Source organism: Elephantulus edwardii, unplaced genomic scaffold (assembly GCF_000299155.1).
Source record: "Elephantulus edwardii isolate Elephantulus edwardi_28Jun2011 unplaced genomic scaffold, EleEdw1.0 scaffold00071, whole genome shotgun sequence".
Classification (NCBI taxonomy): domain Eukaryota; kingdom Metazoa; phylum Chordata; class Mammalia; order Macroscelidea; family Macroscelididae; genus Elephantulus; species Elephantulus edwardii.
In genome coordinates this window covers 1404562-1430333 of record NW_006399821.1, presented here as the reverse complement: position 1 = coordinate 1430333, position 25772 = coordinate 1404562, and the positions used below count along the sequence as shown (strand labels likewise).

General features: G+C 43.6%; 1 protein-coding gene across 1 annotated transcript in view; it reads right to left on the bottom strand.

The window, feature by feature from the left end:
- Positions 1-25772, bottom strand: part of LOC102862154 (dual specificity protein phosphatase 22-like) — a 102937-nt gene that overhangs the window by 24526 nt on the left and 52639 nt on the right. The gene's annotated exons all lie outside the window — the stretch shown is intronic.

The window sequence follows — 25772 nt, the reverse complement described above, 5'->3', positions numbered from 1 at the left end:
AAAAAAAAAAGGAAAAAAGAAATCCTTTCTAGTGAGACTCAACAGCACAAAACAACAGAGGAAAATGGCACACAATTTGTTCACAACTAAGACAATTCCTCAGTTGAGTAGTAATACTCAACTCAATGGCATCTAACAATAACAAGGACAATAAGAGCCACTCTTGACAGCCCAGTGGAGGGATAGATGGGCTCTGACTTCTCTAGGTATCCAGATGGGCTCCCAGTGTCAGTGGCCAACACAAGAGACTTGTTGGGTGGGTGTAATTACCTACTCAGGCAAGCCTCCTTTGGGGACACAGAGAATGAAGCTGCAGGACTGACTGGGCCTGAGCAAGCTCCCCCACTGGCTAGAAGGGATGTAGCTTCCACAATGGTGTATATGAGGACCACGAATTTAGGTACTCCTGCTATTAAGACAGTGAAAAGAAAATATGAAATATAAAACAAGGCCATGTCTTTGAAAGACAAATTAATATTCTAGCAACTTCCATGGTACAATGTCAGAAACTCAGTGTGTTTTTGTTGTTAGGTGGTGTCCAGTTAACTAGACCTCATTACCCAAGAACAATACCTCCAAACTTTGTCCTATCCTACAACACCTTCAACAGCTTTCCCATGCTCAAACCCATTGTTATACCCCCTATGTCAATCCATCTTGTTGAGGGTCTCTTGTTCCAAGGACAGGTCCCTCCTGGTAACATGCCCGAAATAAATAAGATGAAGATTTTTCGCCATCCTTGCCTCTGAAAGGCACCCTGATAGCATTTCCTCCAAGACATATTTGTTTGTCCTTTTGACAGTCCAAGTGATATTTAGTACTCTTCTCTAAACCACAATCCAAAGGTACTGGTGGTTCTTTTGTTATTCTTGTTCAGATGCTTATGAAGCAACTGAAAAGATCATGGCTTCACTTAGGCACACCGTAGTCTTTTTTTTTTTAATCATTTGGTTGGGTCCCCCCCCCAAGTTTATTTTATATTGATTTGCTCACAAAGTTCATATACATTTTGTTTCACACTACTCCTCATTCATATTGTGTTTCATATAACAATTCCCATGCACTATATTTTATAAAATCACTCACGACTGGACCTCACCCATCATTACCCAATCTTTTCTGGTCCACACCAGATCCTTCCCATTTTCTTCACCCCCTCTTCCACCTACCAAACTGTGCAACCCTGTGATTTCACCCCTACCCATCCTCACCCCTTTGCTCATACCTGTTTTCCCCTTGGGTCCCCAAACGTGTTTTACTTGCTAGCCTTTTACTGTTACAACAATGGTCTTATACAGTATTTGTCCTTATGAGACTGAGTTCACTCAGCATAATACTCTCCAGTCTCTCCCAAGTTATGTAGTATTTTTCAAAATCATTGCTCCTGAGTTCTGCATAGTATCCCACTGTGTCAATGTACCACAATTTTTTAATTCATTCAGTTGTTGGATATTTGGGATGTCCTTAAATCTTTAAAGTGACATAATTGCTCTTTAGAAATTTGGAGAGGTCCTTGACCACAGACTTTGCCAGTGCAACATAGTAGGCACTAACTAAATGGTTGCTGAAAAATGGAATAAGGTAAATATTAATGCCTATGAAGAGGGCACATTCCAAGAACTGTGAATGAGAAGGAACGTGCACCCGCCCCCCATACTGGGAGCCCTGACCTGTGAGCTGGGGCAGAGGAAGCAGGCTAAGGGCAGGCTTGCTAGCGTCTGCTCCAGAGGGAGCAGTTCCTGCTTGCCCACTCAGATGGGACATGCATAAAAAGATGTTAACAGTGACCAAAACCTAGAATGAGGCAGGTTATGTAAATCAGGAAAGATAGGCGTCAAAAGTGTCCAAAAGGTTCAACTGCTTGTCCCTCAAGAACATCTATTTATTTTGGCTTAGTCATTAGCAAAGCACAAAACAGCTCTTTGAGGCAATAGATGATATAAGTCATGTTACTTAAAAAAGGTCTTGAAATGCCTACACATTTCTGCAGGTCACGAAAGGTACTTACTAATTCAGAAAGTAGTAAAGAACTAACAGTCACAAGAAAGCTGGACAGTCTTAAAATTATCCTAGTATTAACAAATCTACAGTGTTCTGCAAATGTTGTAGTATAATGCGTAAAGCATTTTTTAAACATTAATTCCTCATTCTATTAACAGGACTTAAACACTGGACCACTCATAGCGCTGAGGTGTCCAGAGAGACAAGGAATGGGACATGTCTACCTAAATCATGAGCTGCAAGTTAAAGCTGCTTTGTGGTGTGTTTGTTTTTTTTAAAAAAAAGTGTGTGTGTGTGTGTATTCAAAGATTTTAAATAATAATATGAAGATTTATTTCATAAGCAATAAACATAATGGCAGTGTTTTAATTAGTATAGTACTGCTCCGTGGTATTTGCTCCCTCACAGTACCTTTGGGATCAAAACAAAAGACCATCTCCAAAATGGTTTGACTTCTTACCTGAAATAAATAAAAATTCAGTACTTTTCATGACGGTTCAAGAAAGAAGACTGGCAGAAAGGCCATGTTATAGAGTAAATTTCAAATGAAGAAGATAAATGTCAAGTTACAGTTTATTCCTGAGAGAACTGGCTAAAAATATCCCCGGACACAAACTTAAACCCTCTGCTTACGAGAGGCCCTTGACTTCACGTGGAGGCTGTCAGTAACCGGAAGGCCAGAAGTGACCACAGAGGATGAAGACGTCGCAGCTGACCTCTGAGACATGAGGCATTTGGTGTGCCACAGCCCAGGGTTGTGATGCCGTATGAGGTAGCCTCAGAGGGAGGAAAAGGCTCTTCCCACATGAAATGATCACTTACTCACTACTCACAACACCCAGCAATGTACTGATTCATATGAAGAGATGTGGCACAAATCAGAGGAGAGCTGAGAGAGGAGGTAACAGATACAAAAGATGTGTCAAGAGAATATGAGAACTGAGGCACAAAAAGAGATCTGCACACCAATGTTCACAGCAGCATTATTCACCATTGCAAGAACGTGGAAACAGCCCAAATGCCCAACCACAAAGGAATGGATTGAGAAATTATGGTACATTCACACAGTGGAATACTGTGCAGCACGCAGGAGCAATAACTTTGTAAATTATTACCTAACTTGGGAGAGACAGGAGAACATTGTGCTGAGTGAACGAACTCAGTACCATAAGGATAAATACTGTATAAAATTGTTATTGTAGAATGAGTTTAAGGATCCAGGAAGGTGGGAGAAGCTGGAAGCAGAGGGATGTGGATGTGCAGGGGGAAGAGGGGATTAAAGATTGGGTTGTACAATTTGATGGCAGGGGTAAGGGAAATTGAAAGAATTTGCTCAAATTTGTATTTGAATTTTGTAAATAAACTAGTAGAAAAATAAAAACAAAACAAAACAAAAAGCTGGTGGATTATGTTTTTGAGTTTTGAAAGAAACCATAACCATTGCTTAGCTGAAAAGAAAGTTTAGAAAGTTTTCAAGAATGCTCTTCTCAAACAAAAAGCTAACGCTTTCTAAGACAAAATTCTCAAAAGTTCTATTATTTTTCAGTTTTCTGTTTCAATAAACATAGTAACCACCAAAAGGATGGCTATTGCCTTTCTCTGGCCCTGAAACTAGAAGGTACACTTAAAACAGTACATAGGCAAGTACTTGAAAGGCCAAGAACAATATTCTGATTTCAAGACTGATAAAGAGATCAGACTCTCCCTTGTTTCAAGTATAATTTCTAAAATTCACTGCTCTTCTGAAACCTCCTGAGTTTTCTGAAGAACTGAGCTGACGTTCTACTTCTTGAAAAAAACTCAAGCCGCTCAGAATTTGTTTCTCTAGCCCAGGAAGGGAACCTGTGTCCTAAGAAATACAACCTTGCCTGCAGAAAATGAAGATGACTTCAAGCACTTTCCGCAGAAGATCAGTAACTACAGCTTTCAAAAAAAGTTACATCTTAATATCAGGAAAACAAAAAAACCTTCACCACTGGACCAAGAGGCAATATCGTGACTGATGGAGGAAAGACTGAGGTTGTCAACAACTTCATTTAACATGGATCCACAATCAATACTCATGATAACCTCAATTAAGAAAACAAAAGTGTTTAGGGAAATCTGCTTTCAAGGATCCCTTTAAAGTACTTAAGAGCAAGGGTATTTAAAGACTAAGGCATACCTGATCCATACCATTGTATTTTTTTTAAATAAATTCTAATTTTATACTGGTGTGCTTTCAAAGTTCATATACATTGGGTTTCACACTGGATCATTCCCTTTTCCTTTACTCACCCTTCCCTCTAGCCATCAAATTGTGTGACTCTATGATTACTCCCCTGCCCATCCTCACTCCTCTGCTCCTACCTTCCCCCTCTTGGATCCGCATATCCTTTTTACTACTTTCTGTTCTATTTCTTCAATAACAGCCTTAGACAGTATTTGTCCTTATCCTTATGGAACTGAGTTAATTCACTCAGCCTAATGCTCTGCAGTCCCTCCCAAGATAGGTAGTAATTTTAGAAATCACTGCTCCTGTGTGCTGCATAGTATTCCATTGTGTGACTGACCCACAATTTCTCGATCCATTCACCTGTGTTTGGACATGTGGGCTGTTGCCATGTTCTTGTGATGACACCATGATATTTTTAATTGCTTCCTATCCATCTGGACTTTAGAATTTGAATAAGGATGTTAGAAGAAGTAGTTATGTCTTTGACTTGTAGTATTGTAGAAGAGTACTGAACATCCAAGGGAATGTCAAAAGAACAAACAAGTATCTCTGGGAGGATGGACAAGCAGGGTGCTTGGTAATGGCAAAGATCATGAAGCTTTCTCTCACATATTTGGGACATGTTGTCGGGGGGCCCCTGCCATGCTGGGAAGGTAGAGGGTCAGTGAAAGAGAAGACAACCATCAACAAGGTGGACTGACACAGTGACTGGAAAGGGGGCTCCAACAGGTTGGAGATAGTGAAGGACAGGACCAAATTCAGATCTGTTCATAGGGTCATGCTGAGTAGTAATAGACTTGATAGCACCTACAACAACCCAGAAAAGTGAATGAAAACCAGTTATAGAATATAGTAATAAACCCTGCAAGGTCTATAATACAATGTTGAAGCCCACAGGGACTATAACATAAGGATAAAGCCTGCAAGGTCCCACTCAAAACCTAAAAGGAAATACAAGAAAGAGTCAGTCAGCCAAGAGATTGCAAATGGGAAATCGATACAATGCAAGTAACTTTATTTGCTGATAGAATGAGCACACAGGGATGATGGCTTCTCCTCTCACCCAAGTGCTGGTCTCAGTGGGAGTGCACCTGCATGGCAGGCTGCAGTGACACTGTAGGATCATAAGGAGACAGATGGGCTGTGAGCTGACAGACTTGGCGATGTGCCCAGAGCATTTCACTAACACTGATGGTCTGATTCACTAACTCATGGTTAGTGAGATGAAAATTTAAGCACAAAGAAATCTGACTTTGAAAAATGCAATCTACCTTTCGTTTGTTAATGAGCGGTTGGGTTACTTTCATGTCTTTGTTATTGTGAAGAGATATAATGCAGCAGTAACCATGGGTATGCACGCATCTGTTTGAGTCACAGCTCTCTGGTTTCTTTATATTCCTGGTTGTAGGATAGCTGGGTCAAATGGTATTTCTATTTCCAACTTTTTGAGAAATCGCCAGACCATCTTCTATAGTGGTCGTACCGTTTGACACTCCTACCAGCAGTGAATAAGGGTTCCAATATCTCCACCACCTCGCCAGCATTTTTATGCTGCCTCTTAAATTTTGCTACTGTTGCTGGGGTGAGATATTATCACATATTTGCTTTGATTTGCATCTCTTTGATAGCTAGGGATTTTGACTATTTCTTCATGGGTTTATTGGTCATATGAATTTCTTCTTTGGTGAAGTGTCTATTCATATCTTGTACTCGTTTTTCAACTGGATTAGAGACCTCTCCAAAGTACTGAAGAGCAATGATGTCACTCTGGAGACTAAAGTGTGCCTGATACAGGCCATGGTCTTTGCAATGACTTGCTATGAGTCAGAGAGTGGGATAACAACTAGGAATGATAAAAGGAGAATTAATGCCTTTGAGGTGTAGTGTTGGAAAAGAGTATTGAATATACCATGGACTGCTAAGAGAACAAACAGGTTTAACCTGGAAAGGGTTAAACCAGGCTGTTCCTTGGAGGCTTCACCTTACATACTTTGGACATGTTGCAAAAGGGGGACCAGTCCTTGGAGAGGGATGTCATGCCTGGGAGAGTGGAGGAACAGTGTAGGAGAGGAAGACCATCTATGAGATGGTTTGATTCAGTGACAGGGGTAATGGGTGTAGGTGTGTCAGAGACAATGAGATTGGCACAGGATAGAGCAGGATTTAGGGCTGTTATACATAGGGTCACTATGAGTCACAGGTGACTCAACGGCACATACCAACAACAAACAACAACTTCTTGAGGTACTGGAGTATTCTCTAAATTTTAGATATAAGTCCTTTATCAGATATGTCATTGCCAATTTTTTTCTCCTAGTTTGTGGGTTTCCTTCTTACCCTCATGGAGAAGTTTTTTGATGTGCATAGGGATTTGACTTTTAGAAAGTCTCATTTATATATTTTATTCTCTCATGGTTGTAGGTTTTTCATTACTCTTGGAGATCCTTTCAACCTAACATCTCTGTAAATTTCATTAGAATCACAATTAAAAATAAAAACAAGCAAACAAAACTGTGGGTAGAAAAATAAAGAAAAGAAATACCAAATTCCAACTCAATGGTATATAATAACAACAGCAAGAAATACCAAATATGGAATCCTGTGCCGTTCTTGGATTTAAGCCTCATTTATATGTCATGAATAAATAAACCATAGGAACCAGAGAGAAAAGAAAAATACAATCAAGACCCCAAATTCCAGCTGGCCTACACCCAATCAAGCAAGACCACCACATGTATACCATTAAAAAAGGCGAGTAACAAAAGCTTCTCCCATGGTAGGTCCACTGTCTGTAATTTCCTATAAACTTAAAGACAAGTAACCTCTCAGTCAGTGTGGCCACCCTATCGAGAACCAGGGCACCACATGTGTGAGTGCTTCCCAGAGCTCTGCCAGCTGACAGCCAGCCCGCACTGCCAAGACCCCCACAAGATCCACACAGGAGCCAACTCACAGACCCACTCAGGACACGCCTTCTGCTGTTTCCCCCTCCTCCATTAAGAATGCCAACACAACCACTGACATCTGTGGAAATTAGGGAAAAATATGGAATCCTGAAAATGAACATAGGAAGTAAAAGCAGATAAGGTGGATGTCATCTACTTTTATTGTCTACATTTTTTCCCATTCAAAAAAAAAAAAAAGGTGACCCACCACAGTGGGGAAACTATCAAACGATGTCATTAACATCACATGCAAGCAAGATCCTGAAGATTATCCAGATGATTATCCAGGAAAGGAAGACCCAGGCTGACAAGGGCAATCCATTTCATGTGACTCAATGACTGGGGAACTGGGATTAGGGCTGCCTGAGATGATGTGACCAGCTCAGGATCGGGCAGGTTTCAGAGCAAGTATATATAGGGTCGCTGTGTGTCACCGGCAACTCGATGGCACATTAACAACAACAATAACAATACAAAGGTGGATATTGTTGTTACGTGCCATCAAGTCAACTAACGCTCACAGGAACCACAGGAGGAACAGACGTGCCCTATCTTGCACCATCCTCACCTTCTCTGCCACGCTCAAGCTCAGTGTTACTGTCACTGTGTCATTCTGTCATGTTGAGGGTCTTCCTCTCTCTCTCTGATCTTTTCCAGAGGTGACATCTCAGGCAAGGGTGTTTTCCTTTCTTTATTGACTCTACAATAACAAAACTCTTAAAGGAATTACTACAGAACCGCACAGAAGTTAGTCCTTTGGCTGTGCTCCATAAAACACCCTGTTATCTGTGATAAACCTGTGTCCAGCCAGGTGGCAAAACTGAAGTGTATATTCTTGAAGTGCTCGCTTACCACTGAATCCTTTCCAAATTTAGGAGACAGGATACAAATAACAACTTCCAAGAACCAGGCAGCCCTTGAAGGGGTGGGAGGGGGTGGGAAGGTAGGAGTGAAGAAACAAGATTTAGCCCTTTGTGAGACAAAATGCAAATGATCAACCTCCAACACCTGCTGCCTTCTTTCAGGTTAGTCAAAAAACTACATACATTTGACTCGCCAGGTCAACAGATGAGAACTTGGTGTTTATTTTTGCTCAAAGTGTTTCAATGAAAGGTTAGAGCAGGCAGTGAGACAATCACGTTTCCTTGAGCCAACGCGACCTGGCTAGCAGTGGGCTGCAGCCACGTGGCTCCACTCCTGGCTGACCCATCTGTCTGGCCTCACCCGTTCTGTCAGTCAGGGATGCTGCTGAAATACCCCTACACTGGCCACTGCACAGCCAGGCCTTTCTGCATCATTACTTCACAAAAAACTCAAACTCATTATGGTGTTGGAACTGACTCAGCTGAACCTCCAAGGGGGTTTACAGAGGCTGTGATTGAATGGGAAAAAATGGCTTAACTTTTTCCCACAGACCAATTGGTGGATTAGAATCACTTCGTAAAAAATAAAGTTTTATCTGCTCATGCTGATAAACTGAGATGTTTATCATCTCAGCTGTTAAAAAACATCATCTGGGTGGCACCTCACTGTCAACACAACAAGGTGAACTCTTGAGTCTTGTCCTGTGCTTCGGGGTTCAAGCCCAAAGGGCTGCCTGCAAGACCTCCAAATGCCTGGAACTTTCTGGCCCCTCGACCAGTGGTTTCCTCTTTCTGGAGTACCCTACTCCTTCAGGATACCGCCTTGGTGGTATTTCTTCTGAACCTCCCCATAGCCATTCCCCAGCACTGTCCAACGGTCTCAATTCCATCTGCACCCAGATTCAGCAATCAACACTGTACAACCTGCCCTAACTCCATCTACAACCAGACTTACCCACCAACACTGCACAGCCTGCTGTAAATGTATCTACCACCAGATTTATCTACCAACACTGTACAGTCTGCCCAGGGCCCATCTGCACCCAGATCCACCCATCAACCTCACACAGCCTGCTCTGACTTCATCTGCCTGCATCCTCGGACAAAGCTCAGGTTTCTCCGGGAATGGCACATAGCACAGAGGGCCATGAGAAAATGCTTCTGAGCAAGCCGTATCCTACCTGACCCTGGGGGCCTGCAGTGCTTGCATCTTGCCTTCTTTTCTCCACGTCTTTCTTGGAGGAAGTGTAACCAAGATGCTGTTTAGAGGCAAGGATGGTGAGACTCCTGCTCACATACTTTGGGCACCTGTCAGGAGGAGCAATTCTTTGGTAAAAGACATCACCGTGTTGGGAAAGTTGGGAGGTTAGAGAAAGAAAGGCCTTCAGCAAGATGGACTGCTGAAGTGACTGTAACAGTGAGGTAGAGCATATGGGAAATCATGGGGATGTGGAGCAAGGTTCTGACCTGTGGTTTGCAGGGTTACTATAAGCTGCATTTGGCTCAACAGTACCTAACTTTTGCTTGCAGGTTGCAGGCGAACCACACAGCATTCATGATCTCCCAGCATTTGCTGGGACAGGTCCCACAAAGAGCCAGCAGGGATGGAGTGTCAGACAGGGCTTCTTTGGAAAAGATGTGCTTTCTCCAGTGTGCACTCCTGGAGAAAGAGCTTAGCATTTGATGCCACAAGAAAGCCTCGGGCAGAAAGAGGGTAATCAGAAAACTGGCAAACCGGAGCATCCCTCCCCAAAGGAAGGCGCCTGCAGGGCATGCGGACATATGGCTTATAGACACTGCCCGTTCCTGTCCTAGACAATTTAGCCAGTACTCATAGGGGCAAGTGTCACCCAGACATGGTGCCTCCAAGGGTCAGGTCACGGCTGTGGCCTGCAGATATTGCAGGGCCTGCCCCTGATAAGCAGCATGCCATCAAACCCTCCTCCCTTGGCCAAGGCAGCAGGCCACTGAAAACCTGAGAGACACACTGTCCCACCACACAATAGTGTTTCACCAGGCCAAAGCACCTGGTCAGCAGGACCCCAACGAGCCCTAGTGAGAAGCAGGGATGCAGGGAGATGCTCTGATCCAAAGGCAGGAAGCTTTCATTTAAGGGAATTTGAAACCCTTAGAAATGTTCCCACTCCTACTTTAAGGCTTGGGCCAAGCTACTCAATAATGCAGAAGATCGAAGACTACATGTCAACATCAAGAAGAAACAATTCCTTAATACTGTGTCAATAAGCAACATCATGATGGGTGGAGAAAAGACCGAAATGATCAATTCTTTTCTTTCACTTGGATCCACAATCAACATCCTCAGTAGTAGTATTTAAGAAATCAAAAGATGTGTTCCATTGGGACAATCTGATATCAAAGAAAGACCTCTCCAAAGTGGTAATGAGCAAGGATGTCCATTTAAAGACTAAAGGTGGACCTAATCCAAACCATGGTATTTTCAATTGCTTCGGATGCTGCTGAGATTTGGTCAATGAATACAGATGACAGAAGAATTGATACCTTTGTACTGTTGTATTGGTAGAGAGTACTGAATATCTCACAGGTTAACAAGAGAATACACAAATTTATATTGGAGGAAGTGCAACTAGGGTGCTCCTTAGAGGTGAAGATGATGAAACCCTATCTCATATTTGGGGCATGTGGTCAGGAGAGAGCAGTCCCAGGAAAATGACTGGGAAAGGCAGAGGATCAGAGAAAGTGAGGAAAACCCTCAGCAAGATGGACTGATAGCTGGAAACCTGCTTCTTTGCAGACTCTAATGTGATAAGGTTCTGATGGGACCTTTCCCATTAGAAACCACAGTCAGGTGGCCATGATTCTCCCTGAAGTAGCTAATTGCCTACAACTAATTTCCTTTGAGTGGGGACAAAAATCTGAGAAGAAAACCAGCATGCCCACACCTTAGGTCTGAAGGGAAAGAGCACCGGATCCAGACTCTGGCCCCTGCTCATCTACTGCTATAAGCAAGCTATGGTTAGTCCAACTTTCATCGCCATTGCTTTGTGTGCCCATCAGAAAGAGGAACAGAAGATGCTGTGCCCTGGAATTGGTGCTGGCACCTAACATCTATGTGAGGTGTGATGATAAAGGGGAGACTGATCTCCTCCATCCAAAGGCAGCGTTCCATAACAAGTCTGTCCCAGCACCTATAAAGACATCCCCAGATGTCCCTAGGTAAGACCACCCAAGAGGTAACAATGTAAAAGGCAGTGTAGGTAATTACTTGTTCACTTAGTTTACCAGGGGTGAGGATGATGGCAAGGTGCTGGCGCTGTGCTTTCAGAATTTCTGAGATTGGATCACTTCCTTTGCAGGTGTGGGCAGACACCGGCCCACCTGTACTGAGAACTAGGTAAGGAGTTACTGAGGGCACCTGGGACAGGCAGATTTGTTTAAACCACACTGCACTGAAATCGTTATTTTTCTAATGGCTTATAACAATCAGGGTGCCCCAAAGAATCCTCCAGTCTTGCTTTAACTATCTTTAACCTCACATTCAAATTTCAGGTTTCAAATTCAAGGCCCTTCACCCAGAATCCTGCAACCTTCCAGGTGCCCTTACTTATATGTTCCCATCTCTCTCAACTGCGCTCAGGGCTCTTGCACAGGACTGTCCTGACCTACACCCAGACACACACCTTTGCTGGGTTGTTTCTACTAAACCAAGCCATTCCTCCCTTTTGAACTCCTTAACAAAACTGTCTCTCCTACTGTACTTCTCACACTTGTTGCCATGCCACTGACTCATCATCCTCGTGGTCAAAGCACCGTCACAGCTGTGTCCAAGAGCCTTCCTGTTAGCGGGTGATGACCTACCAGCTGCAGGCCCTGCCAGAGGCAGGGGACACAACTCACACACCTGGCCCAGAGTGCCTTCTGCAGCCCCTATGTCCCAGGGGACCCACAGCAGACCAACTAGAGCCCAGTGGACACACAAGGGACACACAAAGGCAATGTGTTCGCCAGCCACCTCTACCCAGTTGCCCCTTTCTATGTCTTTACTCAACCCCAAGGCTTAGCTGCTCATGTACACCGAGGAAGTCGCCCCAAGCTCAGGGGTGCAGGGCTCATATTTCCACCCCCCCACACACACACATACAAGCACTCCCCCTCAGAATGGAACCTAGCACAGCTCTGCCTCTCAGTTTCCTAGCTCATCTAATCACATCCAGCTAGGTTCAATCACATTTGACCAGAGAAATCACAGAACACCAACGAGAACTGATGCTCTACATTCTGAAGCTTTTAACAGATGCCCATAAGGCCACAGCTATGATAACTTCCTGAAGCGTTGTTCCTTCTGCTCATTTTTGTAGCTTCCCCATTCATCTGTGCCAGCTTTCTTTTGCCCAGCTTTTGTTTATGGCAATATATTTTACTATCCTTGCATTTTCAACTTTGCTGTGTCACTCTGTGAAACTCACTTTCAAATCAAATATGACTCTTCCACTTCTGAAATAATCCCTTTCCCTAATGTCACAGTTCACACCTTCATCATTCTGACCAATTACTTCAAGACCTTCCCAACAACCTCCTGGGCACCTCTCTCTTCTCAATGCACGGCTAACCCGAGACAAATCTGACTAAATCAGACACTGTTGGTAAGCCTTCACTGAGTCCCCGTCCCATAAGATAGAAGAACTCAAACACCCCAGCTTGACTAACAAGGCCTCCCTAGTTTAATCTGCCCCTGAAACTGCATCCTCCTCTATGCCCTCCTCTGCTGAGTCTGACTCGCCTGGTGAGGTCACCGAGATGCCCCCATGAGCATCCACCACTCACACCGTAGTCCTGCTCTGCTGAGGCCTCTCCACATGCATGCCTGCTCCTGTCAGCCCGATGCCCAGAGCCTAGCTCACCCAGCTTTGTGCTTGGCCAAGCCCGACTCAGCTGGTGTGGCCCCCAAGTGCATCCTCTAACACTTGTACTGCCCTCAGGAGTTCTGTGAGTGCTTGCCTTTCCATGATGCTAACTTTCCTAAGGCAGATTCTCATTAGACACTTGCTGATTCTGAAGGACTAACTCTCTCTCTGGCACACACGAAAGAGCTCACTATGAGCTGCCCTTTTCCTACTGCACCCACTGCCTGGCGGATTCCTCTGTGTCTCCATCTCTACATACATCCTTTCCCTGTCTCCTTACTCATGCTGGCTTAGGGGTAAAGAGTTGTGCTGTCAACCCAAAGGCAGGTGGTTTGAATCTACTAGTTGCTCTGCCAGCCAAAGCTGGCCAGTTTCTTTTGATAGGATTTATTTATCGCCTCTGAAAACCTGCTGAGGGATCAGGTATGAATCGGTTCTAACTTGACAGCAAAGAAAGAGATTGAGGGTCTCCTCATTGAGCTAAACTGTACCCTGTGCCAAGGCTGGCTCAGCACCTGCTCCCTGTTTAGACAGGCCCCATGGTGCAGCCCACAGGTAAGCTTGTCTATGGGCCTATGACACCCTCACACCTGGCCTACATCCTGACAATCTGTCCTTTTGTGCTATGCACAGTCACCGAGATGAGAGTAGAGAAGAGGCCGAGTGCGACACTCTTCTTTCCAGACCTCGGTCTGCGGCAGGAATGCACGTGTCTCATACCGACCCCAGAGACAGAGCTGCACCACCATGCACTGAGGACATGTTTACAGAGAGGACAGGGTGCGGCAAGGAGGGGCGGCCAACAGGCGAGCTCAGGAATATGGGGCTTAACTTAGAGGAACAGATTAGATGCGTGTTAATGTGCACGAGCTGCAGTTCTAACAACCTCTAGAAAGCTTGGCGAAAAGAAAGTTAACATCTGTCTTTTAATTCAAAATTCTCAAAATAGTGTTTCCTTCCTAGAGGCAATTAAGACCAAGGTTTCACTCCCCTTCTCCTCCGTTCACACGGGGATCCTGCTTCCACGTGAAGACCGTGATGGCAGGGTCGGTACTCAGAGGAAGCACTCTGTGCACTTGACTGCCTCCATGCAGGGGACTGAGACACGGCTGAACTCAAGAACAGCAATTACTAGACTGTTTTCAGTACCTGCCATCGTCACTTCTAGCTGAGTCATTTCTATTTAAGTCTGGGGTTGGCTTCAAACAAATTTACCTCAACACATCAAAGCTGCTGTAAGCCTTTGGTACCGTAGGTGCTGCAGCCCTCGGGTGGCATCAGACAGACTTTCCTAGAGAGGTGAGCATGGCTGAGATTCTGGAAAAAACCTGCCCATCTGAAAACCACCAGAGCAGATGGTTATTTGTTTGAAAAGCCCTCACCCACTTTAGTGACTTTAGAGTGTGGTGAGTCTAAAACGATTTACATAGCCCATACTGGAATCAACAGCCAAACCAAACAATACACCTGCCCTGGGCTTCAGGCAGCATCATCAGATGTGCCAGTTAAAGACGCATATGGGCTTATTAAATCAGCCACCTAAACAGAAGCAGGGCACACTCTGATAATGAAAATAACGTCTATATACCTCAAAAGTGTGCCTGTCGCGGTCATTTTTGAAAGTAATACAAATGCAGTAGGTGATATGCTGGCTTTGACCCTGTTCACAGGAGGTGACAGACAGTGGGTGGGGAAATGCAAGGCACAGTGAGGTCCTTATGAATCGAGGGAAGCAGCACTACTCAATACAGAATCAGGGTCACTTGCACAAGCAGAATACAGTGTCCTTGTCACAACTGTCAACAGTAAGAGGTTCATCCTTACCTGTCTTCCTGTCTTCTCACCCTCCCTGGATTCAGAGAAGTGAAGATAATAACATTGGAGGGGAAAAAAAGGGAAAGTATGCACACCATCTTCCCCATCTCTAACTCTTTTCAAGAGAATGCTGCTGCTGCTGCTGCTGCTACTGTTCTTGCTGTTGTTTCGCTAGGTCCCATAAAATCAACCATGACTTATAGTGACCTTATTATGAACAATAAGTTAGAAATCTGCCCCAACCTCACATTCTCGAATCTGTTGTTACAGTCACTGTGTCAGTTCACCTTCCTGAGGATCTTCTCTGACTCTCCACATTTTCCATCACGATGTCTTTTTCCCAGGATGAGGACCCTGACAACATGCCCAAAGCATGCGAGATGGAGCTTCACCATCCTGGCCTCTAAGGAGCACTCACTCAGCTTGCACTGCCTCCGAGAAAGAGGTGTTCATTCTTGCAGCAGTCCCGTGGGATACTTAGTTTTCTTCTTCAACACTCCAACTCAAGCGCAACAATTCTTCCTGTGTCACTTTTATTCTCTGTCCAGCTTTCAGATGATAACCACTTATTATAGGTATTTCAAGCTCTTATCTGTGCATTTCCACATTTTTTCATGTAATATATGTTAAACAAATTTTAAAAATCAACTCATTACTACAGAGTCAGAATCTACCCAAGCCTGACTCTTCAGTGTATTTTCAGAGGCTATAATTCTCATAAGAGCAAAGTGCTCATCTTTTTCCTGTGGAACAACTAGTGATTTGAACTGTTTGCCTTTGGGTTGCCAGGATAATGCCTTAACTATTAGGCCACAAGAGAAACACATAATTGATGTTCATTTTATTCAAACAGGACATCATGGGTATTCTTTAACTTTCTTCTTATGATTAACAATCAGTTTGGCTCTGTGAATAGATAAAAACTCTTCTTTTTCTATTGCTCAGAGTATTTCTTAATAGAAGTGTCATACACAAAAACTACCATTGTGATGAGTGATGTGTGGGCTGGCTCTAATTCTTTGCCATCACATGCAGAGCTGCCATGATTATCCTGGTCAGAACTCTGTGTATACCAGACATGTGTGTTCCAGCAATGCAGAACAGAGTGCAGCTGTTAGTTCCAAGGACCACACGTCCTGGTCAGGCTGGACTCTAGCTCTGAAGCTGAGGAAGATGTGGCCATCACATTGAAGGTAGAGCTGGAGGTGATGTTCTGCAGTCAATCCATGGCTGCCGGGCTAAATTTACAGGTGTGAGGCTACCTCCAACGTCAGAACCAGAATCCTTGCACTGGAATGTTCTCTTAGCTTTTCATTACCTAACCTCTCAACCTGACTCTAAGTTCCACACCTTCTGACCCTCTGTCTTTTCCAGCTAACACTCTGCCCCACTCCTGGCATACTACTTTGAATAAAGCAAACCTTTTTAACTGATTTCACCAACACCTCAACGAGATGGACTGACACAGTGACTAGCATGATGGACTAGGGCATGGCCGAGATGAAGATGATGCAGGATAGACAAGACTCAGATCTGTTGTGCTCAGGGTTGTGCTACGAGATGTAGCTGACTCGACGGTAGATAACAACAGCACTCCTCGCCTGTCAATTATCTCATTATCTGAGATTGCAAACTTTTGACAATCATGAAAATATACTGGCTGACAATTTTGTGCACTAATCATTCATGCCTTGCAAAATCAAATGCAGAGGTGCACAGTGAAAGTAAACTAGTGTGAAGGTGAAGGTTGTGTGTCAGCCCATCTGAGCCATGATTCTCAGTGGTTTTGCTGTTCTGTAATGATGTGATTTGGCAGCTAAGTGATTACAGCAGTTAGGCAATGATGTAATGATGCAATTAGACAATGATGTGATTTGGCGGTTAAGGAACAATGCTGCCAGTCCTCCATTTCTGATCTGATGCGGTCATCCTTCATGTTTATGAAATGTATAGTAACTTGTTCACTGGGACCTAACCATGTCAACAGATATACTCATTATTAATATAGAGCCAAGCTTCAAGTGCAAACTAAAGATAACAGAAAGATTCTGGAAAAACCAGTAACTCACAAAGGCTCACAGTGGACTCTTCTTTGAATGACTTAATCAGAGATACTCCTCCCTAGAGTTACAGCATCTCTATAAAACAGAAGTTCACACATGTCAATATGTGAGGACATGGGCAGTAAAGTAGCCCCGGGTGGTGAGGCACTGCAGTTTTGCCAGCTGCCTTCCCCAGGTCACTCAGAGCCCCAATAAGTGTATCTTTCTCAGTAGAGGCCAAGGGCAAAGATAACCACCACCACTAGTGCCTCCTATTCAGCACAGATCAGGTGTATGTGCTCTTGGGGGAGGCCTCAGTGGCAGGTCCAGTCACACTGGAAAGTCTCTGCTTGGATGTGCCTGCAGAGTGACAGCCCAGCTCAGGAACTCAGGCAAGTGCAACCATGAGTTAAATTACCCCACACGGCAAGGCCCCACTGGAAGTAATACCACAGAAGCCGTTCCAGTGCATACAACTCAGTGCCAGAAGAGCGCAAACGACAAATGCTGCAGAAGAAAGAGGAAGGAGTCACTGTGGTCGGAGGGCAGGGGAGTGGTCCCCTCATAGAGGAAAGAGAGCCAGGGCAGGGCTCAGAAGAAAGTTAGGACCTGGGTAGGCATGAAGAAATGCATAAATATAGACATGCTCCCTGAATGTCAATTGCTACTACTATCCTCATTCTGGTCTGCTTTTTATGGGATATAGCAACAAAAATCCTGAAGGATAGGAAGTGACACACAAGGGAGGGCTACAGAGCTGTGGGGATAGAACCTCTCCAAGGACCCTTGGGACCATCTAACCAACTAATATCTCACCAGAGGCAAGTTCCTCAAAAATAGTAACGAGGACACATAAAGATACACATATTTCTACACATATATTGTGTGTGTGTGTGTGTGTGTGTGTGTATGTGTGTGTGTGTGTGTGTGTATAAAATGTGTAGAAATATATGCATGAGATTAAAACCGGCTTGGAAGCAGGAGTAGTTAGTATCCAATTCCGAAATAGCTTGCCTCCAGAAACTCTATGAACTTAGAGAAATGATGAAAGTTATACAAGTGTTTAGGTCTTTCAGTCATAGCGTCACTGTGAGTTGTCCACAACTTGACAGCACTTAACAACAACAAGTATATGTATATGTACTTATATCACATATACTTCTATGGGGATATCACATATATAATGCAGACATCTATGCCTACAGAAAAAATTGAAGTTATCAATGATTTCATTTCAATTGGATCCATAGTTAAGACTTATGGTAGTAGTCAAGAAATTAAAATATGTGATTTATTGGGAAAATCTGTTGTCAAGGACTTCCCCAGAGGACAAAACAGCAAGGATGTCTGCTAAAGTGCACCTATTCCAAGCAATTTTCAGTTGCTTCCTTTGCATCTGAAATTGGGACAAAAAATATGGAAGGCCAAAAAAGAATCATTATCTTTGAATTGTGGTGTCAGCAGAAAGTACTGATAATTCTATTGACTAGCAAAGGAAACAACAACAAAAACCTGTCTCAGTGGAAGTACAACCATGGAGCTCCCTGGAAATGAAAATGATAAAACTTTGTCTTGCACACTGTAGGCATGTGGTTGGGGCCGTCCATGGGGGGAAAAAAAACAACAAAAACATTATGCTTGGAAAGGAGGAGGGTCATAGAAAGAGAGGAAGACTTTCAACAAAACAAATGGACACTGTGACTCTAATAATGGCTTGAAGACATCAGAGATCACGAGGATGTTGCATGATAGGGCAAGGTTCAGATCTGTTGTTCACAGGATCTCAATGAGTTGATGACTCACAGTCAAGTTGGCTTGGCTCTACAATCAACATTCTTGGTACCAGCAGCAAGGATATTAAAAGAGGAATTGCATTGATAAAATCTGCGGTCAGAGACCTCTCCAAGGTACTGAGGAGCAACGATGTCAATCTGGAGACTAAGGTGTGTATAATACACATCATGGTCTTTGCAATTACTTGCTATGCATCAGAGAGCTGGACAATGACTAGGGATGACAGAAGGAGAGTTGATGCCTTTGAGCTGTGGTGCTTGAGAAGAGAACTGAATATCCATAGACTGCTAGGAGAACAAACAAGTTTGTCCTGGAGACGGTGAAGCCAGGCTGCTGCTTTGAGGCAAGGATTCTGAAGCTTCGTCTGACATACTTTGGACAAGTTGCAAGGAGGCACCAGTCCTTGGAGGGGGACGTCATGCTTGGGAGGGTGGAGGGACAGTGCAGGAGAGGAAGACCCTCGATGAGATGGATTGATTCAGTCACTGGCTTAATGGGGATAGCTGTGTCGGAGACAATAAGATTGGCAAGAGGTAGAGCAAGTTTTAGGGCTGTTGTACACAGGGTTGCTACGAGTCTCGGGCAACTCGACAGTGCATAACAGCAACAACAAGGTTACCTCACCTAACAATATGCCTAGATACATATACACATAGAGACAAAAGCAATAACAAAACCAGGAGCAGCATTCAAAACTAACAAAATTAACACCAGCAAAACTAACAAAACTCACTTCTGAGACAAAACACCTCCATGAACAGGCCCAAACAACCTCAGTGAAAATGCCTTTAGTGTTTAATGAAATTAAATAAACTATTATTACTATTTCAGTTCACTAATGCTTAGAATGTCAATCTCTATGTGTTCCATTTCACTCTTTACAACTTCCAGTTTTCCTACTTCAATACTTCATATATTCCACATTCCAATTATTAAAGGGTGCTTACAGTTCTTTCTCTCTATTTTTAGTATTTCCATCTGGGTTCTACCTCTAATGCTATATTCTTCTCTTGTTCACAAGGTTTTCTGAGCCTTGTTATTTCAGAAGTGGATAGTCAATCCAGTTTCCTAATCTGTCTTAATCTGGAAGCTCTGCTGAAACCTGTCCACCATAAGTGACCCTTCTGGCATTTGAAACATCAATGATATAGTTACCTCAGTACAACAAACTAACCAGACAAGTGTAATACTAATAAGAGCAAATAGTAAGCAAACATATACCCACCTAAGCTGCAAAGTAATTAGGAACATGCAAATCCTTCTCAATATAATGAACTGATAGATAGGTGTTGTACCTCTAACTTGTAAACATAAAGATAAGAAGGCATATGAAACTCACGGCACAGGACAGCCTTCTCTGGCCCTATCTGAGGCCACTTGACCAATAAGCAACATCATGATAGATGAATAAAAGACTGATGTTGTTAATGATTTCATCTTTCTTGGTTCTACAATCAACACTTTTGGTACCAGAAGTCAGGAGATCAGGAGACATACTGCATTAGGCAGGTCTGCTGTCAGGAAGCTTTCCAAATTACTCAGAAACAATGATGTCAGTTTGCAGATTAAGGTTTTCCTGATTCAGACTATGCTCTTTTCTATCACTTGCCATGCACCTAAAAGCTGAACAGTGAGTAATGATGACAGAAGAAGAATTGAAGCCTTTGAACTGGGGTGCTGAAGAAGAGTACCACAAAAGAATAAACAGATTTATCTTGGAGCAAATTACAGCTAGAGTGTTCCCTGGAGGCAAAGATGGTGAAATGTCATCTCAACATACTTTGGGCATGTTGTTAGGAGAGGTTATTCCTTGGAGAGGGACATCGTGCTTGGAAAGACAGAGGGTCAGCAAAAGACCCTCCACCAAACATAATCCTTGTCGAGATAGTTGACACAGTAGTTGCAGCAATAGGTTCAACTGTGTCAGATAGAGGTGATGTAAATGGCACAGGATAGGACAGGATTCAGATCTGTGGTTCACTGAGTCGCTATGAGTTGTACTTGACTTGATGGTACCTAACAACAACAACAACTATCACTAGAAATAAATGATTGCATGTGCAAACATTCAATTCTTAAAAATCAACAATCAATGGTTGAAAATAGAAAAGCCATAAATAAAATAGCAAGAATATTCAGACGAAGCCCACTCACAAAACCCACCTGACATAACACCCTGGCTTGAACCTGTGCACGTAAACGCTTTTATGTAATCCTATCTAAACCTTAACCTTTTTTGTGTGTCACTGGTCCAGTAAAAGCATGAGAATACCTTTTAAGGTGTTTTTGCTAATAGTGAAAAAATGGTTTTGTTTCCTGCAGGTGCTCTGATTAAACACACAAAATGAAACATGAAACAAACTCTGAAGTTTTTAACATTAGAAAGATGCTCTGTTTCTTTTTTCAGGGGAAGGGAGAAACCTTTCATTACTCAATATTACTTCCTCTGCACCTATAAACAAGACTGAGTTTCTCATTTGAAAAAAGTATCACCTCTGTAATAAGAATAATCACTAGCCTTCACACCTGTCCTCTATAAACGGAGAGTTGTATTTAGCAGAAAGTGGACAGAGGCATACACTAACAGTGCTCCAGCAGAGTCTAATCGTGGAAACACACTTGAGGGTCTTCTTTGCCTTTACCATTCTAGGCTTGAGTTTCATTCCTATTTGAAATGAGTATCGGTGACAATGATTGATTTCTTCTATTATACTATTTCATGTCCTCCAAAGTTGTAACATGGCAGGACCTGCCATCGTTCTCTGCAGGCAGAAGACCTGAAATTCAAGGCCAAGGTCTCTACTTGCTGGTGGGCTGTCAGCAGATCACTTGACCACATGACAGCAATAGGATCACACTGGTTGCCCTATGAAGCAGTCAAGAAATCAAAAAATATTTTGCACTGGGAAGTCAAAATTTTTCTATCAAGGACCTCTCTACTGTGTTGAGTAGGATATGCCTGACCCATGCCAGGATCTTTTCATTTGCTTCCTATGCATCTAAAAGTTGGAGAATGAATAAAGATGATAGAAAAACCTATGCCTTTGAACTGTGGCATTAGAGAAGAATATTTACTATACCATAGACTTCCAAAAGAACAACTAAGTCTATGTTGGAGAAAGTGGAGCCAGCTTGCTCCTTCGAGGCCAGGATGGTGAAACTCAGTTTCACATACTTTGCACATGATGTCAGGAGGGGCCAGTCCTTGGATAAAGACATCACACTGGGAAAAGTGGAGGGCCAGAGACAGAGAGGAAGACCTCCACAGGATAGGTCGACACAATGACTGTAACAAGGGGTTTGAGCCTATTAGAGCTGATGAGGACAGTGCAGGGTAGGACCAGGTTCAGCTGTTGTGTTCACAGGGTGGCTCTGAATTGGGGTTGACTTGATGGCACCTAGCAACAAAGCTCCTCAAGGATCAAATGAGAGTACAAAGGGAAGTCAGTTATACCAGTGCCAGTCAGGTCTCAGTGCTTCTGTACCAGGCTCCCAACGGCCAGAAAGTCACAACATGGACTTTCTGGTTCTGCTCACAGACCCGCTCCCACAGCTCCTACTGTAGAACACTCCAGATGTACACAAGCCTCTCCTGAGTCTCCAAGGTCTTTGTTGCTAATGAGTCCCAGATCGAAGGGCTGCCCTGAACCCTGCACTTGTCTTTTTTAATTGAATTGCAATCACTACCGATATTTATAAAATAACCACAATGCCTATCTTATTTATAGACTGGTACTTTTCCAGGGCAGATATTGACATGGACTCACTTCTGTTGCCTTCAGCAGCTATCCCAGAGCTGGCACCCAATACGAGCTCAAGGAATGAACAGATAAAGAAGCCCTCACCTGGAGGGATAACTCTCTGGATAAGAACTTCACTGGGTTAAGATATCTGTGACGGATGAAACAAACAAGGAGATTTTTAAAAGTTAGAAGTAGAAGAAGGAGGAAATCCCATGTTAGTGATGCTATGGGGAAACCAAGGTGTTTTCCTACATGGCTTGCAGAAACACAAATGTCAGAAGTCTTGCCAGCGTCAATTTGGAAACAGCTTTCAACTGAAAAAGAATCCTTGATACATAAATATTGCCAGGAATCTACTCTGTGGATATGTTCACACAATTAAACCAAAGATATAGGAACAAATTCACTGTTGTGTTGTGAAAAAGGAAAATATGGAGAGGTTTCATATTCATCAGTAGAAGACTACTTAAATATTTCTCTTTCATACGCTAGAATGCCATGGAGCTGTGAAAAATGACACAGATGTATGGGAAGATCTTTAACAGATACATGTATAGTTAATTGGCATAAAAGCCATATTGCACTTAATGAAGCTTAGAAGGTGACATGGACTAAACTGCGCCCCTCAAAATATGCATCAGGGTAGCTGGGTTGCTTCTCACTTAACTGAAGTCTAATAATGTTGCAATCATGCCCCATATGATGACCTGATGTAATCACCGGTCAGTAGGAAGAGTATTAAGGTGTGATGCAATACCCTGACCCAGATCACAGCAATGGGGAATTCCCCAGGGATGTACCCTGTACCACCTAGTGATTCTTCACAAGAGATAAAAGGAGAGAGAAGTGAAGAGAGAAGGAGGGACCTGTTCTGTTCAAGGAAAAGAGTCAGTTTCAGAGTGTGGTTTAGGGCCCATGGATCTGCACTGGGAACTTCCTGGACCCAGGAGAAGACTGGTGCCAAGACACCAGGAGATGTCCAAAGAATGCCATGCAGGAGACAAATATCTTACCCCAGAGTTAGCAGGCAGGGAAGGCCTTCCCAAAGAGATGGTACCCTGAACTTGAATGTCTAGACACCAACAATGAGGAAAAAATTCATGTTTGAAAAAGCCAATTACCCATAGTATTTTTATTATTGCATCAATTAAAAAAGATTAAAATAGACTGAGGTACCAGAGGAGTGGGGTATTTCCTCACAGGTATCTAATCTGTAGAGGCAGTTTTGGAACTGGGTACTAAGTAGAGGCTGAAGAATTCTAACATGTCTTAACTCAAAGTCACTGACAGAGTCAGAACTAACTCATAGCTCACTCTTCTTTGGGTTTCTGAGGCAGTAAATTGCACAGAAGATTGCTCATCTTTCTCCCTCAGAACCACTGGTAGACTAAAACCACCAGAAAGAGAGAGACTTTGTGTTAACAGTGCAACTCCCTACAAGCCTACATCAGTAGAGCAACCTTAAGGTGTTCGAAAATAGTCGTAAAGGTCTACACTGCCGAAGAGATGCTGGTGGGCTGATGGATGCCAAAGCCAATTCCAGCAAGGGCTGAGAAGTGAGGAGAACTGTTTGTAGACTGGCTGCGGTGTGGATGGCTAAGAACAATTAAGACTGTTGAAGAGATGCTGGGCAATGATGGACTCAAAGGCAATTCCAGTGAGGGCTGAGAAGTGAGAAGAGCTGTACACTGGCGATGGTGGGGATGGTAATGAGCAGTGGTAGAGGAATCAACCCTGCGAGTGAAGCAGGTGTGTGCTTTCAGGCAGGGTGCCTGCTGGGGAAGCTGAGTGCCTCTGGCTCTTGTCAACAGATTTAGCCTTGCCAACCCACAGATCCAAAGCTGAGTCTCTCTGGGCTGATGAAATGGGAGCTTTAGGGTACTCATCCAAAGGGCTCTGTAATGTCACTCTTCACAGGGCAGAGTTCAGGCTGACCCAAGAAGGTAAAAAAAGCCAACGAACACAGGAAGAAGAGCTGCCTCAGTCTCAGAGGGAAGGGTCATGGCCTCTTAAGTTCCAGAGTCATATCTCTACCAGCAAGTTATGGGGCTGTTGTTTGAGTGCCAGTGAGAATGGGGCCTCAGCTGCTTTCCACAGTGAGGGACTACAGTGCTTAGCCAAGGAGCAGAAAACAACTTGTCAGGGCAAGGGGTGTAGTCACCACTGAGACTAGAAGACTTAGACCACTCAGAACCAACACAGTAGAGCTCCCATCCCAACAGGTCTGGAAGGCAGGTCTGGAAGCCCACGGTTGCAGATCTCCATTCAGAATCCATAGAATGTGGCCAGCACCCAGAGATTTTCAATCCTTGAGAGCTAATGAAATAATTTTTACTTGTTTGGTCCTCATTATTCCCTCCAGCTGCTCTCATGTGTGATGGAAATGTCTACCTGACACCTATTTCACCACTGAACTTTGGAAGCAGATAACCGACATTCTAGACCCACAGATGAAGACTAATTGTGCCCCAGCAGGAAAATTAGACTTGGAGTTGAGTCAAGACTTTTGAGATGATAGGATGCCATGACTCTCAATGACATGGCATATGCAGTTTAAAGACTAAAGAGTGCCTAATTCAAGACATGGTATACTCAATTGCTCTAATGAATCAAAAAGTTGGACAATGAATAAGGATGACCTAAAAAGAATTGATTCATTTGAGTTGTGGTGATGGAGAAGAGTAATGAATGGCCAAGAGACTTAGGAAAGAATATGCACGTCTGTCTTGGAGGAAATGCAACCAGGGTGCTCCTTAGAGGCAAGGATGGTGAAACGTTAACTCACATACTTTGGGCATGCTGTCAGGAGGGGTCAGTGTTTGGAGAAAGATACCAGGCTGAAAAAGGTGGAAAGTCAGAGAAAGAAAAATCCCCAAGAAAATGGATGGACACCGTGACTGTAAAAATGGGATTGAGTATGACGGAGGTCATGAGGATGGCACAAGGATAGAAGTTTCAGATCTATCATTCATAGGTTACTAGGAATCTTAGTGGACTGGATGCCACCTAACAACTAGAATGATCTAACCTGGTGCTTATGTAATGATGCTCTCAGTCAATCTGTTACAAGGGGATGAGGCTGGGATGCCATAGCCTCAGAGTCATGATCTGACCGCAGGGGAATCTTCATGAGGCTGTGTACTGCACTGTCTTTTATAGAAATCAAAATGAAAGAGAAGTTATTAGGGCCTCAGTGCACCAAGAAAGAAGAACTGGGAGTAATGCATATCCTTTGGACCGTGGACCCTAGACTCAGGAGAAGACTGAGGCCAAAACACAAGATGTCCAATGAATGCTGGAGCTACAGATGTTCAAAGGTGACAAGGATTGTCCTAGAACTGACAGAGAACCTTCCCAGAGAGTGTGCACTTGCTCTCTTTGAGACTCTCCTATTCTCTTTCCCTCTCTGGCACTCGCCCCCTTGCTCTTTCATTGCTTTAAGTTGGAACTCACTCATAATTGACCCTCCCA